At 47.6% G+C, this 18,025-nt stretch overlaps 1 long non-coding RNA gene across 1 annotated transcript; it reads left to right on the plus strand.

The window, feature by feature from the left end:
• Positions 1 to 1,878: 1,878 nt before the first annotated feature.
• On the plus strand, positions 1,879 to 16,037 carry LOC117977469 (uncharacterized). Its single transcript, XR_008622518.1, has 3 exons — positions 1,879 to 2,004; positions 2,526 to 2,645; positions 15,044 to 16,037. It is a non-coding gene; the product is annotated as an uncharacterized LOC117977469 (long non-coding RNA).
• The last annotated feature ends 1,988 nt before the right edge of the window (positions 16,038 to 18,025 follow it).

Here is an 18,025-nt window from a genome sequence, read left to right on the forward strand (position 1 = left end):
TTTCGGAGCCTCTATTTTTCCATCCGTGAAATGGGCGTATAACACCTCCCAAGGCTGGAGGTCACAGTTAAAGGAATGTGACCATCTCCTGTTGCAGGAGGATCCCTGAGTGACTCTTGGGGGGAGATGTTATAATTCGCTTGGTTTCAGTCCCTCCCTCAGAATCCTGGGAAGATACTCCAGCCTGGATATTCCAGTCCATTTCATCATTTTCCATTATTCAATGGAATTACTGAATTATTCCATTATTCAATGGAAAATGGAGAGGTGGCAGGAAAGTGCCCTCCAGGGCGGGAGGCAGGAGGCAGGGCTTGGACTCTGGACCAGATTGAAGGCTAGCTAAAACAGGGAAGAGCCTAAAGCACCTCCTATAAGACACACCCACCGGTGCCATGTCAGTTTACCATTGCCATGGCAACTCCTGGAAGTTACCACCCCTTTCCATGGCAATAGCCCAGAAGTTATCATCCTTTTCCTGGAAATTTCTGCATAAAGTGCCCCTCAATTTACATATAATTAAAAGTGGGTATAAATATGAGTCCAGGCCAGGCGCAGTGGCTCACGCCTGTAATCCCAGCACTTTGGGAAGCCAAGGCAGGCAAATCACTTTAAGGTCGGGAATTCGAGACCAGCCTGGCCAACATGGTGAAACCCTGTCTCTAGTAAAAATACAAAAATTAGCCAGGCATGGTGGTGGGCGCCTGTAATCCCAGTTACTCGGGAGGCTGAGGCAGGAGAATTGCTTGGACCTGGGAGGTGGAGGTTGCAGTGAGCCGAGATTGTGCCACTGCACTTCAGCCTGGGCGACAGAGCGAGACTCTGTCTCACACACACACACAAAAAAAGTGGGTGCAGCACTGCCTTTGAACTGCCGCTCTGGGCACACTGCCCATGGGATAGCCCTGCTCTGTAAGGAGCAGCACCTCTGGTACCACTTCAATAAAGACTGCTGTCTAACACCACCAGCTGGCCCTTGAATTCTTTCCTGGGTAAAGCCAAGGACTCTCCCAGACTAAGCCCCAATTGTGGGCCTGCCTGCCCTGCATCATGGGTGTTGGACTCTGGGTGGTTTGGAAGTGCTGGTTCTAGTATCAAAGACCCACACATGGATGTAGCTCAGAACGCTTTTGTGCCCGGGAAAAAGTTTGGGGTGATGTGGTTCTGTCACCTAAAGGGTCAGTCAGCTGGGCCGGTGAGAACAATGCTCTTGGCTGGAAGTAGCAAAGAAAATTGCGAGTCACTTTCAGTTATTTTCTGGCTTTTTCATGGGCCTTTCTAGACAATTTCCTTGTTTTCTTCCCTTGAGGTCTGGTCTCATTCTTCTAGCAATGACATGGTGGATTTAAAAAACGTCTACCATAGTCTTTTGCCATTCCTCCCTCCAAGAAGCAGAGGCTAATTTCCTACTCTCTTCACAGATAGAATATGGAAGAAGTGGCCGTGAGGAACTTTCCAGGCCAGGTCAGAAAAGGCACTGTGGCTTCCCCTCTGTCCTCTCTTGATCACTTGCTCTAGGGCTCCTGCTGCTGTGGTGTGGGACCTTCGAACAGCCTGTGGAAGTCATCCTGTGAGGAACTGTGGCCTCCCCCAAGCAGCGCATATTGGAGGCAGAGGCTCTAGCCCCAGTCAAACCCTTAGATGATGGCAGCCCCAGCCAACGTCGTGACGCAGCCTCCGGAGAGACCCTGAGCCAGGGCCACCCACCTGAACTTACCCTGGATCCTGACCCACAGAAACTGCAAGTCGATAAAGGTTTGCTGTTGTTTTAAACTGCTAAATTTTGGAGTACTTTGTTATGCAGCAGGAGATAACTGACACAAATACTAAGAGTTGAGAACTTTTATTAAGCCTTTTCTTTGTGCCAGGCACTGGGCTAAATGCATCAAAAGGATCTCACCATCTTCCCAGCAGCCCACAGGGAGCAGAGGTTTTCATTACCATCATTCTCAGAGGACACGACTGGGGCTCAGAGAGGGGAAGAAACCTCTCCAGCTCGCAAAGCTGGTGAGTAGTGGGGCTGGCGTTTGAACCCAGGTCTGCCTAATTTCAGAGCACTTGTTTGCGTCTAGCACGTGATCCCACCTGTGGTGTGATTCTGTGCCTAGCAGTTCCCCACCCCCTTCCTCCAAACATAGGGCTGCTTTCCTGTCCCAGGTGCAGCAGGTAAACCCCTTCGCACCAGGTGTCAGCGATGGCTGCAGACTGGGGACTCCCCCATCGGCGCTCCGTGCAGGCTGGCCTCGTGAGGAAAAAGTTACCAAGTTTGGGGCCAGAAGATTTGATCATGAGCCCCAGCTGTCAGTCAATGGTTACTGATCCCAAGCTTGCTGGGCCTCAGTTTTACCATCTCTGAGCTGAGAAGGATGTTCAGGGCTGGGTCTCCTTGCAGGGTGGCTCTGAATGCCCCCTGCAGTGAGAAGGACCGTGGCTGCCTGGGACGGAGAGGGGCTCAACCAGCTGGGAGTCCTCAGTGCTGGGCCTACGGCCATCTTATCTTCATCTCCCAAATGCCACTTTCAAAACAGATTCATTCCCCAAATGGATGAGACCCCAGCACAGGAGAAATGCATGACAGCCGGATAATAAACCCGCATATCAGAACTGTCAGATCGTCTTCAGAGCAAAAGGCAACATGCTCTCCCGAGGTAAGATCCTAACTGTTGTCAGGAACATACGCCAGGGGTGGGGGGTGGGGAGCGGCTCAGGACGCGGCGCTGGCAGCCCCCAGCCCATCAAATTCACTCCATCTATCTCAGGCTGGGCCGTTTCATCTTGAAAGTCGCAGAGCTTAAGCATTTATCAGCAAAGCACCTGCTTCTGTTTGTTCTGCGTGATTTAGTGTATTTATCGCTGTGCTTTTGAAATGCCTCTTTGGTCTATCTCTGAGATTTTCCCCCTGGACTCCCCGTTAAATTAATCAGATTCTGCTCCCCTCCAGTCCTACCTCTGCCTGCTGGAACTCCGAGGGTGCGTCATTAAATGGCCGTGCATTTTGTTTTTTTTGGCCTCCTGGCGAGGGAGGTGTTTGTTGAGGGGCGGTGGGGAGGGGGTCCCTGGGGATGGTTGCTCTGTGGGCTTCCCCAGTGCAGGCCGCACAGTGAGCAGAGGCGTTTCCTGTGATGAAGCTGGACAGGCCCCTTATGCGTCATCTCGCCTGTTTACATGGCCTCAGCGTTTCCCACATTTTCTCTCTGGCATGCTGTGGAGCGTAGTGGCTTGGGGAGCAGGACATGGGACAAGGTGACAGAGCAGGTGGATACCGGGGTGGAAGTGCAGACCCTGGGCCCTCTGGAGGAAGAACGTGGGGCTGGGTGGGTTGGGCTGGCTGAGGACCAAGCCCAGGTGTCCCAAGTTTTGGGGACTGTGGCCATGCTCCTCCTGGCCACCAGCCAGGGGCCACACCTGCCAGCCCGAGTGGTGGTCTTCAGCCCCTTCCCCACAGGGCGGTTGCCTTTGTGGGATGGGATGCTTTAGGAAGGGAGGCTCAGAACTGTCCTCTGCCCTGGGCAGGAGAGGCCTCCTGCGCCTGCCCCACACTGTGGGCCTTACCAGAGGGGCTTATGGGGAGAAGCTGTGTGGATACTTTTATGGAGGGCTGGGGACCGAGCCCCAGAGAGGTCTCCACACTCTCCAGGGATGCACCTGCCCACAGGGGAGGGCCAGCTCCTGCCATCCAGGGCCTGGGCAGGGGCCCGAGCAGGAGCGAAGCTTATGGGGCCGTCGGTGTCTGTGGGATGAGTGGGCTTTGCTGGGCCTGAACCCAATGTCGTCAGCCAGCTGCACAGCTGCTGTGGGCACATGCCGCCCGGGAGGGTTGGCGAGGATGGGTCCTGCGGGGTGGCCATGCAGGGCTTGCGTCTGTGGTGGGTCAAAGTGCGGGCCCTGTAGTGGTGGCTGCCAGGGTGTTGTCGTGTGGCTGCCGGCCCCACCTCTCCAGGAGCCATCCTCAGTCATTATTTGACATTGGGTGGGGCATGGGTGGGGCAGTTCCAGCGGGAGGTGCACAAGCAGCCCCAGCCAGGCCCACCTGATGGCCGCTCTCAGGTTTAATTCCTGAACCCAGAGACAAAGGCTGGAGAGTGGATCTTCCTCAGAGCCCCTTAGCTTCCACCCTGCCCTGGTGCCCCCTCATCCTTTCCCTCTTCTCCCCTGGACAGGACCCAGAGTCCTCCCATCAGTTCCCATTGCCCACAGCCAAGAAGCCCCACTGACCCCTCATTCCTCCCACACCAGCCGCGAGGGGATAGTAAAGCTTTGAGCCTAGCAGGAAAGGGACAGGCTGTGGGACCCCCATCTCGTGGACACCCTTCTTCCCTCGGCTTGGAGCGCTCTGTCTGCGCCATTTTCCCAGTGCTTTGGGAATTCAGCCGGGGCCTGCAGGCTCTGAAACATCTTACAGAGGCCCACCGCTCATGGCAGCTCCGCCGCACACCCACGTCTCTCCATACTCCGAGACGGTTGCTTGTACCCATTTTGCAGATGGGCCGAATGGGCTCGGGGATGATGTCATTGCCTTGTCTCTGCGTCAGTTTACTCTGTTTGAAGAATGGAGCGCGGAGGGAGTAAATGAGTTGGGGCACAGGGAGCTCCTGGAACGATGCCTCCCCCACACAAACACTCGTGAGGGTTTGTTGCTCTTTTCTTTAGTTGTGAGGATTTAATCCATTATTATTGTTATTATTTCATCATTTGCTGTTATTTTCCAATGATGATGAAGATGATGGTGAGGAGGGGCTGGCATTTCCGGGGGAGGAGGGGCAGTCTGTCTGCCTTCACAGTGCATACTCCTCCCTGAGCTGTGCACAGTCCCCGTCCTCAAGTATCGTAAGGTTTGGGAGACACGGACCTGTGTGTAGACAATTGCAAAGGCACATCCACCCCTAAGAGGGTCAGCAAGGTCCAAGTCACCTGCAGGGGCAGGGCAGGGAGGAAACAGCCACGCAAAAGTGTAGAGAACGAAGGGAAGTAAGCGCAGGCTCTAAATAAAGCCCAATTTTAACTGTTTTAGCTCCTTTTGGGACATCTCCCAGTATGTTCCCAAGACAGCAATGAAAAGACACCCTTTCCACACTGGGACATGGTGCCGTGCTGTTGTAAATGCTGGGACTCAAATATGCGTGTGTCCACACTGACCATCCACACTCAAATATGTGCGTGTCCACACTGACCGTCCACACTAAATATGTGCGTGTCCACACTGACCGTCCACACTCAAATATGTGCGTGTCCACACTCTATGCGCGTGTCCACTGTGCCTCAGGGTCTAGAGCATTAATTTAACCCATGCAATTATTTGTGAGTATTAATGTCTCTCCTTCCCTCCAGGCTTGGGGCACAGGAACGCATCTGTCTTTCCCGACTGTTGTATCCCCGGTCTGCAGCCCCGGGCCAGGGATGTCCCGCAGCTGTTGCAGGGCTCAGACTGCCCACTAGTGGGAGCTCCAGGCCTCTCATTTCCCACGTCTCTGCCTGGCCCAGATACTTCGGTGGGTCAAATTCTTGAACTGATGTTGGGCCACAGTCCTCGTAGGAACTTAAAAGGTTGCACTGTATTCAGCATATCCAGGGAATTGTATGTGAGTGGGTGTGAGCCCACATGTGCCAGGCAGACAAGGGGTGGACTGCAGGGGCTACTAACGGGCCTGTTCACTCCAGCACCCATCTTCCAGGGCGTGACTTCCCTTTGCTGACACACTTTGTGCCCCTGAGTCAGCCACATAAACACTGTGATCGGGCTGTGTGGTCCCAGCTGATTAATTGATTCTGCAGTGAGCACTTGATCCAAGCTCTGCCAGTTAGAGTCTTTCCAAGGGTGTTGGAACCGGAGCTGAGAAAAAAGAATTCAACATTGCTTTGAGTGGCTATGGAGGTGGATGCGGTGTGCTCACACTGTCTGTGGCCACATCTTGCACTGCGGATCTCAGAAGCAGAGGAAGCAGATCTACTTAGAGAGGAGAGGGGCACCCACACAGAGGCAAGATGCAGGATGGAGAGAGACGCAGAGATGTCCCTTGGCCTCTAGAAGCCCTGGTCCCATTTGTCCCTGAGATTCAACCCTGGTCTTCTCTGTGAGTCCTATAAAACATTCTCATGTTCTTGCAATGGATTCATAGTTTTGCTTAAGCTGGGTTGAGTTGGGTTTCTGTTCCATGCAACCAAAATAGTCCTGATCAGTAAAATATTAAGACACATTTCTATCCACTTCAAGAATTAATCGTATCCATAAATTACCACTTGACTAGGACGAGATATTTGGCACTTTTTTTTTGCAATCATTTGGAATTTTGGTTCCAGAATATAATTTTTTCCTTTTACATTATGTCAATTACTTTCAGAACGTGATGTCTTGTCTATGTGGGGAATATTTTTTAACAGCTGCATTCTTCCTCATTTTCTCTGTAATTATTAATATTTGGAGTTAACTCTAAATTTTAATGATCTGTTTGCTCATGATTATTTTTTATGCCAATGCCATTCCTTTCTCGTTTTTCTTTCATTCTAATGACTTTTACCCCATAATTATTTTTTTCAGAGCTGTGTACGGTATGCTGAGTCCTCAGAAAGAGGTCAGCAAGTTCATTTTGCCCTCACAATAGTTTTGTCCAGCTATGGAATTCCAGTTTGAGGTCCTGTTTCCTCAGAACCTTGTAGCTAGTGCACAAATGTTATCTTCTAGCATTATTGAATTGCAGACAAGAATGACCAGTGTGAGTGGGATTTTTATTCTTTTTTTAAGGGAACCTATTATTTTTATACTCTGGAAGCTTAAAGGGGTTTTTAATCCATTGAGTGAGAAGTTTCCCCAGAATATATATAGCAGCGTGTCATTTTTCTATTATTCCTTAACAGTTCACCTGTGATTTGAACGCTCTCATCTCTTTCCATTCCAGGGGAAATTTTCTTGTGTTATTTCTTTAATTACTTCTTTCTCCCCCCACTCTCCTTTGGGCCCCCCATGGGAATGTGATCATTCTCCTGAGTCTGTACCTATCTCTTAACCTAACGCTCGTAATTACCATCTCTGTCAATTCTTCTTATGCTCCAAGAGATGTTAATGACTGCCTTCCAGTTCACCAGTTTGAGTTTCAGTCATGTTATTCACAGCACCTGTTATTTTTGTAATCATGTTTTAAATTTCAAAGATCTCGTTTTTGGTATTTAATCCCTCATTTAAAAAACTGTGGCCAGTTCCAATTTTATTGATGTAATAGCCTTTTGAGTCTCTCTGTGGAGGTTAATTAGAAATTTAACATCTTCTTCTGTTTCCTGCATTAATCCTGATTCATCGTGGATCAGTTGACTGCCTGGTCATTTTGGAGATGTGTTTTAGAGGATTTAACTGTTTTAGAGGATTTAACCCATCGGGGGCACAAATACTCTTACCTACAGGACAAGCGTATTTGTATCCATGTCTGGTAAAGTGACGCGCAGTGGCCCTGGTAGCTAGTGCCACAGTTTTCTCTGTAACCCGGGGGTTGAAACCTTTTCCACAAAGGGCCACAGAATAAATATTTTCAGCTCTGGGGGCCATACAAGCCTGGAGGTGACTACTCAGGTCTGCCATTGGAGCAGAAAATAGAGACGAGAGGTAAGCAAGTGGGTCTGGTGTGTACCTCTGTAACTTTATAGAAATTGGTCATGGGGTTTGGCCTCTGAGTCATAGTTTGCCAACCTCTGCTCTAGCCTGTGGCTGCAGCCCTTGGGGCCACATGCTCAGCTTTATTGGAGTACTGGTCTTCACTGGCCATGTGCAGTCTGGACCAGGTATCCACTGTGCTGCGGGGAAGCGACCAGCCCCAGCTCTGCCATTTGTCTTTGTTTCTTACATTCCATGGCAGCTTCCTCTTCCAGCTTTTGTCCACCAAGTTTTGGGGTTTGAGGATTGCTCATTGAGAAAGCAGTGCCCATTTTTGCAGGGGATTCTTCCAGTGCTGGAGCAGCCTTCTCATGCTTTTCTGGGCAGCCCAGTTTCTGCATCAGTTCATCTCATCCATGTTATTTATCTCAGATTTTTCTCAGCACTTCTAATTCACTAATTCTCTCTCTGTTTTCCAGTACTGTGTTGATGCTTATGTTCCTAAATCATTTACACAGGTTTTGGGGAGGGGAAGAGGCAGACACGGTGGCTCACGCCTGTAATCCCAGCACTTTGGGAGGCTGAGGCAGGCGGATCACGAGGTCGGGAGATTGAGATCATCCTGGCTAACGTGGTGAAACCCCGTCTCTACTAAAAATACAAACATTAGCTGGGTGTGGTGGTGTGAGCCTGTAATCCCAGCTACTCGGGAGGCTGAGGTATGAGAATCGCCTGAACTCAGGAGGCGGAGGTTGCAGTGAGCTGAGATTGTGCCACTGCACTCCAGCCTGGCAACAGAGTGAGACTCTTCTCAAAAAAAAAAAAAAAAAAAAGCTTTATGGAGGCTTATTTTGCATATCATCAGATCCACCCTATCAAGAATACATTTCCATGATTTAAGTGATTTCACCAAGTTGTGCAACCATCATTGTAAATCAGCTTTAGAATATTTCCATCACCTCCTGAAATCATTCTTGATAGTTCATTTATTTATTTATTTTATTATTATTATACTTTAAGTTTTAGGGTACATGTGCACAATGTGCAGGTTTGTTACATATGTATACATGTGCCACGTTGGTGTGCTGCACCCATTAACTTGTCAATTAGCATTTGGTATATCTCCTAATGCTATCCCTCCCCCCACCCCACAATAGTCCCCGGTGTGTGATGTTCCCCTTCCTGTGTCCATGTGTTCTCATTGTTCTCATTGTTCAATTCCCACCTATGAGTGAGAACATGCGGTGTTTGGTTTTTTTGTCCTTGCGATAGTTTGCTGAGAATGATAGACTGGATAGTTCATTTATTGTGTATCAAGTCTTTAGATATATTAAGGCCCGTTTCAAGTCTATGCATTTCAGCTCAATGATCCACTTGTTCTTTTTGTGCTAGCCCCACGGTGTGTAATTACTGTCGTTTTAAATATACATCTCAGTAGCTGGGAGGGAAGGGCATTCCCCATTTCCCTTCTTTTCCAAATGTCCTTTTCATTTCTCTTCTGCTAGTGCTGGGCAGGATTGTTGCAAAGTTTTGTTGTTGTTTTTCAGTTAGGACTTCAATTGGGATTAGGCCAAATATTTGAAATATTTTGGGAGAATTGATACAGTTACAACGTTCAGACTTGCCATCAATGTAACATGTTCTTCTATGCTTATATATTTTATCAGTAAAGCTGACAGTTTTGTCTTCACACAAGTACTGAAATATTTGTATTGCTACTATTTTGAGGTCATACAAACATTTTACTTGTTATTTTGAGCGGAACCTTTTATTTTCCCCATTTTAGTAACTAACTGGTTATTACTATTACATAGGAAAATTACAGATTTTAACTTTTTTTTTTTTTTTGAGACGGAGTCTCACTCTGTTGCCCAGGCTGGGGTGCAGTGGCACGATCTCGGCTCACTGCAAGCTCTGCCTCCTGGGTTCATGCCATTCTCCTGCCTCAGCCTCCTGAGTAGCTGGGACTACAGGCGCCCACCACCATGCCCAACTAATTTTTTTTTTTGTATTTTTAGTAGAGATGGGGTTTCACCCTGTTAGCCAGGATAGTCTCAATCTCCTGACCTCGTGATTTGCCCACCTCAGCCTCCCAAAGTGCTGGGATTACAGATGTGAGCCACCGTGCCCAGCCTTTAATTTCTTTAGAATCTAGCCAAATTGCTAAACTATCAATTGTGTTTTTACAAAATGTTTCTTGACATATAATTATTGTACATACTTACAGAAGATGTGATATTTTGATACATGTATACAATGTGTCATGATCCAATTAGGCATTTGGAATATCCATCACTGCAAGCATGGAGCATTTCTTTGTGTTGGGGACATTTCAAAAGTTCTGTTGTAGCTAGTTTGAAATAGACAATATATGGTTGTTAGCTACAGTCCCGGACTGTGCTATGGAACACTATTTTTTAAAAAAGTAACATCTCTTGGGTTTTCTGGGCAAACCGAAAGTGACACCCGTGTATCCTGGGCAAATTCAATATACTGTTATCTTTTCCTTTCCAGTCATTATACACAAGCCCCCCTTTATCTGTGGGGGCACGTTCCAAGCCCCCCAGTGGCTGCCTGAAGCTCTGGGTAGTTTGGACCCCTGTGTGCACCGTGCTGTGCTTTGTCTTCTACATCCATACCTGTGATCGAGTTGAACTATAATTAGGCAAAGCAAGAGATGAACAACAATCACAATAAGAAAATGAACAATGCTAACGATGTACTATGATGAAAGTTGTGTGAATGCACTCTCTTAAAATGGCTTTCTATGTTGTACTCACTATTTTCCGACTGCAGTTCACTGTGGGCCACTGAAGCCACCGAGAGTGAAACTGTGGGTCAGGGGTGGACTGCAGCCAGGAGGTCTGTCTAATGCTTCCTGGCATCTGCTAAAACCTCGGAAAACGGCCATGAGCCAGAAGCAGGTGCCCATCCTTGGCCCACGCCTGTCAGCAGTGGGGGTGCCTCTGGTGCGTCACAGCCCAGGGAGGTGTGGGCGTCCCCGAAGGAGGCATAGGTATCACTAAGGGAGGCGCAGGTGTCATGGAGGGAGGTGTAGGCATCACTGAAGGAGGCCGGGCATCGTGGCTGAGGGAGGCGTGGGCCTGAGACACCTTCTCTGGCCTTATAGCAGTGACCATGTGCATGTCTGGGAAGGGGCAGGCAGGTAGATGACCCCATGAAACCACGGATGTGGTTGGTGTGTATCTTTAGTGTTCATCTCTTTTCTTTTCAGAAAGCATCCCGGCTTTGCTGAGATGTGCCCTCCTTGGTTTTTGTCACTGCCAATGGGTGGCTTCATTCCATTTGCTAACACGTCTGTCTTCCCTGGCAGTAGGAGGGGCCCGTCGCTTTATCTCCTCAGGGCCTTTTTTTTTTTTTTTTTTTTTGAGACAGAGAGTCTTGGCTCACTGCAAGCTCCGCCTCCTGGGTTCATGCCATTCTCCCCATTCTCCTGCCTCAGCCTCCCAAGTAGTTGGGACTACAGACGCCAACCACCATGCCCGGCGAATTTTTTGTATTTTTAGTAGAGATGGGGTTTCACCATGTTAGCCAGGATGGTCTTGATCTCCTGACCTCGTGATCCACCCGCCTCGGCCTCCCAAAGTGCTGGGATTACAGGCGTGAGCCACCGCGTCCAGCCCTCAGGGCCATTTTGTTGGTTGTTCTTTCTCCCCTACTCCCCTCCCTCCTGTGCCATCACCAGCCCACCCCTCCCTCCCTCCCTGGCCCGCTGCGCCCTGGTTTCCACCCCATTGCCTCCAGGCCCAGCTCACACTGAAGGCCCCAGGGTGCTGGTGTCTCCAAAGCCTCCTCGTACCAGACGTCTCCTGCGGCCATTCCCCGGGGCCTCTTCCACTCTCCGAATCCTTCTCTGTCCTTATTCTGTCCTTGTGTTTCTTTTAGGATCAGGGTGGCCCTTTCCTGGCCCCCAGGCAGTCTCCTACCTGGGCATTCTCGCTGCAGTTTCTCAGGGCTGCCGCTAGTCCCTTCCTGTTCTTATTTGTCCCCACTCAGATCACACTGAGGCCAGGGGTTAGGGTGCTGTCCCTGTGCACAGGGCTCCCAGGATGAGATCTCCAGCTCGGAATCCTCCACGGAGCCTCCATCCATGTACAGATCTGCCCACTGATGCCCGCACATGGATGCCCGGAAGGCTTCACACTCTCACAGTGGCCCAAGATGCCACAGAATCTGAGCCCACCCCGCACCCTCCCACCCCACAAACCTAGTCTCTCCAGGAGAAGTCTGCCTTGTGGTCCAGTTTGAGGCATTGGAAACCCAGCTCTTGCCTGCACCTCCTCTGCCTCCGTGCCACACCCCCATCCCTCTGTCACCCCTCCTCCCTGAGGCATGGGGCTGCCAGCTCCTTTCTCAACATCCCTCCCCTCACCCCTTCCAGTCGCGAGTGACCCCCACACACCCCCAGCACTGCCCTCAGGCACCTGCAGCAGCCTTGCAACCTGGGCCAACCCTGCCACCTCCAGGCCTTCATTCCTTTTGCAGTCAGTGATCTTTGAGGAAGTTAAATCTGACCTGTCGGTTCCCTTCTCCTGCCCCCCACATCTATGTACACACGTGATGAACACATCCACATCTATGTACACAGGCACACACATGCAAAACACCTGTACACACGTGCATGCGAGCATACACATCCATGTACATAGGCACACATGCAAAACACCTGTACACACGTGCATGCACGCATACACCATGTACATAGGCACACTCATGCAAAACACCTGTACACACGTGCATGCACGCATACACCATGTACATAGGCACACTCATGCAAAACACCTGTACACACGTGCATGCACGCATACACCATGTACATAGGCACACATGCAAAACACCTGTGCACGTGTGCATGTATGCATACACATCCATGTATGTAAGCACACACATGGAAAACACCTGTACACATGTGCATGCACGCATACACATCCATGTATATAGGCATGCACATGCAAATCACCTGTGCACACGTGCATGCACACATACACATCCATGTACATAGGCACACGCATACAAAACACCTGTACATATGGGCATGCATACATACACATCCATGTACCTAGGCACACACATGCAAAACACCTGTGCACACGTGTACATATGCATACACATCCATGTACATAGGCACACTCATGCAAAACACCTGTGCACATCTATGTCACACACCCATGTACACATGCATGCATACACATCCATGTACATAGGCACACCCATACTCAGGACCTGCACACATGTATGTCATACACACCCATGTACACACATGCACACACATTCACATCTATGTATGTAGACACAGTCATACACATCTGTCATATCTGTCACATCCATGTGCACATGTGCAAGCATGTATACACATCTATACACAGGCACATGCAAAACATTTCACATTTGTCACAGCCATGTACATGTGTGTGCTTATGTACATATCTATGTACATAAGCACACACTTGTAAAGCACCTATATACACATACTTATTTACCTATAAACACCCATGTACACATGTGCATGCACATGTAAACGCCTGTGCACATAGGTGCAAACATGGAAAACACCTGTACACATGCAAGTCACATCCACAAGCTCCTATGTATACACACGCACACACACCTACATAAACACTTCCACACACACGTGTGTAGATACAGCCGGTTTTTAACAGCTTCCTGTGCTGGGCTCTGAGGATCGTCCTCATCCCCTCTGTTGTGGGTTAAATTGTGTCCCCTCAAAATAGATGTTCAGGTCCTGACTCCCAGTATCTATAAATGTGACCTTATTTGGAAATGGGGTATTTGCAAATGTAATCGAGTTAAGATGAAGTCACAGTGGATTCGGGTGGGTCCTAATCCGTGACTGGCATCCTTGAAAAGGGAAATTTGGACAGAGGGCCACACAGGAAAGAAGGCCATGTGATGAGGGAGGCAGAGGCTGGAGTGTGGCCGCTGCACGCCCAGGAGCATGGAGGAATGCCAGGAGGGAGCCCCAGGAGCAGGAACGGGTGTGGAAGGACCCTCTCCTGGGCCTTCAGAGGGAGCGTGGCCCTGCTGACGCGTGGACCCAGCCTTCTGGCCTGCAGAACTGCGAGTGAATAAATGCCTTTTGTTGAAGCCACGGGTGTGTGGGGCTTTGTCACAGCAGCGGCAGGACACAGCCATGCCACCCTGCATCCTTCACTCCTCCTGTCCTAGCTCCTTCCCTTCCTCCCCCTTTGCTTCATGGGCGCTGCCTGGCACCTTCTCTCTTTAACGCCTCCCCTCCTCGCTGGGATGCCCCTGTCTCAGGCATCCTTCTTGCCCCGCAGCTCTGCACACCCTTCTAGGTGTGTGGTGTGTGTTTAGCGTGCAGCCTCTGCCTCCCCACGGCGTGCTCCCTGCTGTGTCCCGGAAACACAGTCCAGTGCCTGCCATACAGTGAGCCTGCCCATTGTCCAGTGAGAAGAGGGGGCTTCGCATGTCTGTTAATCAGTGAAATCAGCCTGTGGTTTTCTTTAGTATCCTGCTGCGAGGTTTTGATTCAAGGTTAAATGCTGTTATAAAACAAATGGGGAGATTTGTTTTAATGGCCTGGAACTGTTTATCTGGCACTGGAGGGATCTGTTATTTGAAACCATCTAAGCCTGGAACAACTTAGAGATTTCTAAATTAAATTTTAAAATTTCCTTGCATTGTTATTAGTCATTGACATTTTCCAGAATTTTTTATGATTTATATTTTCCTAGGGAAACATCTCATTTCGTTGAAAGCTCAAAATATATTAACATAAAAGTATACCTAGTACTTTTGTAATTTATGCATTTTTATTTGTTTTTCTTTTACATTTTGAATTACATTTTCCAGAGACTTATCCATTTTCTCACACAAAACAAAAACACCAGCAGTTGTCATGTTAATTTATTGGTACTTTTTTCTGCTTTTCTAATTCAGTAATCTCTGCTTTTCTTTCCCTTGTTTTCTTCCTTGGTTTTCTGGGGTTTATCTTGTTTTCTAATTACCATTACATGAATGTACCCTAATTCGCTTACCAGCCCTGAGTGGGGATATTGGGAATCTTTCAGAATTTCAGACAATGCTATAATGAATGCATCTTGCATATATTTCACACACACGACAGCGTATTTGTAGTATTAAATTTCTGGAAGTAGAATTGCTATTTAGAGGCTGTGTGCATTCTTAATTTTAATTGTTTTTTATCCTTAAGATTTATGCCAATTTACATTTTCATCACCAATATATTTTATTTATTTAACATCACATAACACATATGTTACAGGTATTTTTTTTAACACGATGTGTAATATATCTGTTCCAGGCGTTTGACAAATTTCAACTCAATCCTCAGAACAACCCCATTTTACAGATTAGGAAATTGAGGTTTACATAGACTAAGCAACTTTCCCAGGTTTATTAAGTGATGAAACGGAATCTGAAATCTAGACATTTTTGTTCCAGAACCCATGCTCTTAACCAGTGCATTGAGCTGCCTATTTTCTCACACCTATATCAACATGAAATTGACAAATATTTTGATCATAGCCAACCTGGTAAGTAAAAAAAGAAAAAAAATCTAATTTTAGTTTGTATTTTCTGTACTATGACCAAGGTTGAACATTTCTTCAAATGTTTAAGAAATATGTTTTTCCCTTCTGTGAACTGTTTTTAATTGTTGTCTTTTTTCCTTTTATCTATTGACTTTCTTGTTGGTTTATAGAAGCTCTTTACGTATTAAACAGTCCTTCTGTGATATGAAATGCGTGCATTTTTCTATTCTTTTATGTCTTTCAACTTTATGGGTCTTTTAACATTACATAATTAAAAAACATTTATGTAGTCAAAATGTGCACATTTTTTGGTATGTATTTGTGTCTATGTGTGTGTGCATATTTAACATGCTGAGAAGTTCTGGCCATCCTGAGATTTAAATAATTCTCTTTTGTCTTCTTCTAGTACTTTTATCAGTCCATTGAAGTCTTTCATCCATCTGGAGATTTTTTTTTTTCTGTAAAATGTAAGGGAGGGATTCCGTTTTTTTCCCATACACCATTAATTGTATAATCTATCTTCTCCTTTCATTGGACATTTTTCCTTTATAATATAGTAAATGTCCTCATGTATTTGGGATCCTCCAAATGTGTGTATGATCTGTGTATGAATGTAGGTGGATCACTTTAAAAATTCTTGTAATTTAACACATTTTAGCAACTGGTAGAGCTAGTCACTCAACTAATCCTTTTGGTGAGAACTTTTGAATCAGCATATCTGGTTTCTCAAAACATCCAGTTGATGTCTTTTATGAGGATAATTAACATCTTGATGTTGTCTAGCTTTCCTTTTCTAAAACATGGCATGAATATACATATTTTAAGTCTTCTTTATATCTAGTTCCATTTTAATTTTTAAAAAGTAGAGCTTGAACATTTCTTAGGTTTATTTGTAGATATTTTAATCATTTTTATTATAGCTTCTAATAAATTTTGTTTTAATATATAAAACCTGTTGACTTCTATATGCCAACTTCATGTCTATACTCTTAGTGAATTCTATCATTATTTGTAATAGTTTTTCAGTTAATTTTCTTGGAATTTCCAGATATATAATTATATAATCTGCAAATAATAATAATTGCATACTTTCTCAGTTTTAATATATCTTATTTCTTTCTCTTCTTTATGTTGGTATCTCTAGGATAATGTTCAATAATAGTAACAATAGTAGATATCTTTGTCTTGTCTTAACTTTAACAGGAATGTTTATAGATATTATCTTATTAATTATAATGCTGACCTTTGGGATGAGATAAATGCATTTTATCATATTAAGTATCCAGTCATTTTTGAGCAGTTGCAAAAATAAAAATATGGCTGTTGAGATTTATCAGTGTTTTTCCAGCATAAATAAAGATGATTATATGACTTGCCTTTTGATCTAATAATATGGGGAATTACGTTAATAGATTTCCTAATGTTGAAACATCCATGCATTTCTGGAAAAAGGTAAGTTGTGTTTCTATTTTTCATTAAATTTCCTAAAAATTTTGCTTTATGAATGTGTATGCTTTGTGGTTTGTGTTAAGGGATCTTTGGGGTGTCACTTTTCTGGTCAGAAACCTGTGGCTGGTGGTGCCTTTGCCCGAGTTTTGCTCGGGCCCGCTGGGCTCATTCTGCCTACTCAGCCTGGCAGGCTGTGCTCGGATCATGCTACCAGCCTGGATCCCATGCCTCTAAGGGAGGCTGTGAGTCAGGTATGGAGCAGCAAGGGGTGTGTGAGCAAGTGTGGGGTCCAGCGACTGTGCAGTCAGACACGCTGGCTGCTGCTGTGGGATGGGCAGTCCCAGGTGCCAGTATGGGTAGGTGCTGTAGCACTGTAGGTGCTGGAGCAAGGCTGCGGCTGGACTGGGTGCACTGCAAGCAGCTTCCCCAGCTGGCACCAGGAAATGCAGTGGCCCCCAGAAGCTTGGAGATGCCAGGAACCACAGGGCCCCAAAGAGGCAGTCACAGCCCTGGCTCGGGGAGCTCCCAGGTCTGGGTTCCCCAAAGGGCTGCAGCTCTTCTCTCCTTCTCTTCACCTGCAATGTGGTGAGCAAGGGGCATGTCTCAGCCCTGTTTGTGTCACAGCTCTCGTAGCATCACCGTTTTGGTGGGTCCCAAGTTCTTGTCCTGTGACCAAGAAGAATGAGGTATGCAGACGAGTGCAGGGTGAACAAGATGAAGATTATTGAGCAATAGAACAGCTCAGCAAAGACCCATAGTAAGCAGCTCCTCCTCATGGCCAGGGTGTCCCAATGAGTGTTCAGCTCCCAGCAAAGAGGGTGGCTCCTCTCTGCAGGCAGGTCATCCCAACAAGTGTTCAGATATCAGCAGAGAGGGTAGCTCCTCTCTGCAACTGGTCATCCATCGTCTTTCTGTCCTTTCTCGGCTCTGGCTGAAACTGGAACTTTTATGGGCCTCAGAGGGGAGGAGGTATGTGCTGATTGGTCCATGGGTGGCTATGGGTGGGCCTGGAAAAGGTGCCACAAGTCCCCACTCCAGTCTGTGGGACTGGCAGCCTCGCTCCCAGCCTTCAGGCCCTCCCTGGCTTGAAGGTGGGACCTCAACAGGGACCCTCTCTGCTCAGGAGCCTGTCTGCCTCCTGCTGGCATTCATGGCGCCCAGGCTGTAGGTGCCAAGGGGCACCTGCATGCCAGCACTTAGCTGCTCAAAGTTCCCCATCGACTTCCCTCCTATGCTCGATGGTGCCCAAAGTCCAGAGGAGGCCAAAGGTGGCAGTGGGCTGGCGTGTCAGCCCTGCCCTGAGCATTTGCTCATCTGACCAGACTGTGACAGTGCTTGGACTTGGCCCCGACTTTGCTCCAAGATCAGAGTGGGCACCGACAGCAGGGAGAAGCCAGGCAGTGGGAACAGGCATTTCTGAGCCTGTGAGGGCAGGGAGGCCCCG

Source organism: Pan paniscus, chromosome 23 (genome assembly GCF_029289425.2).
Source record: "Pan paniscus chromosome 23, NHGRI_mPanPan1-v2.0_pri, whole genome shotgun sequence".
Taxonomy (NCBI): Eukaryota; Metazoa; Chordata; class Mammalia; order Primates; family Hominidae; genus Pan; species Pan paniscus.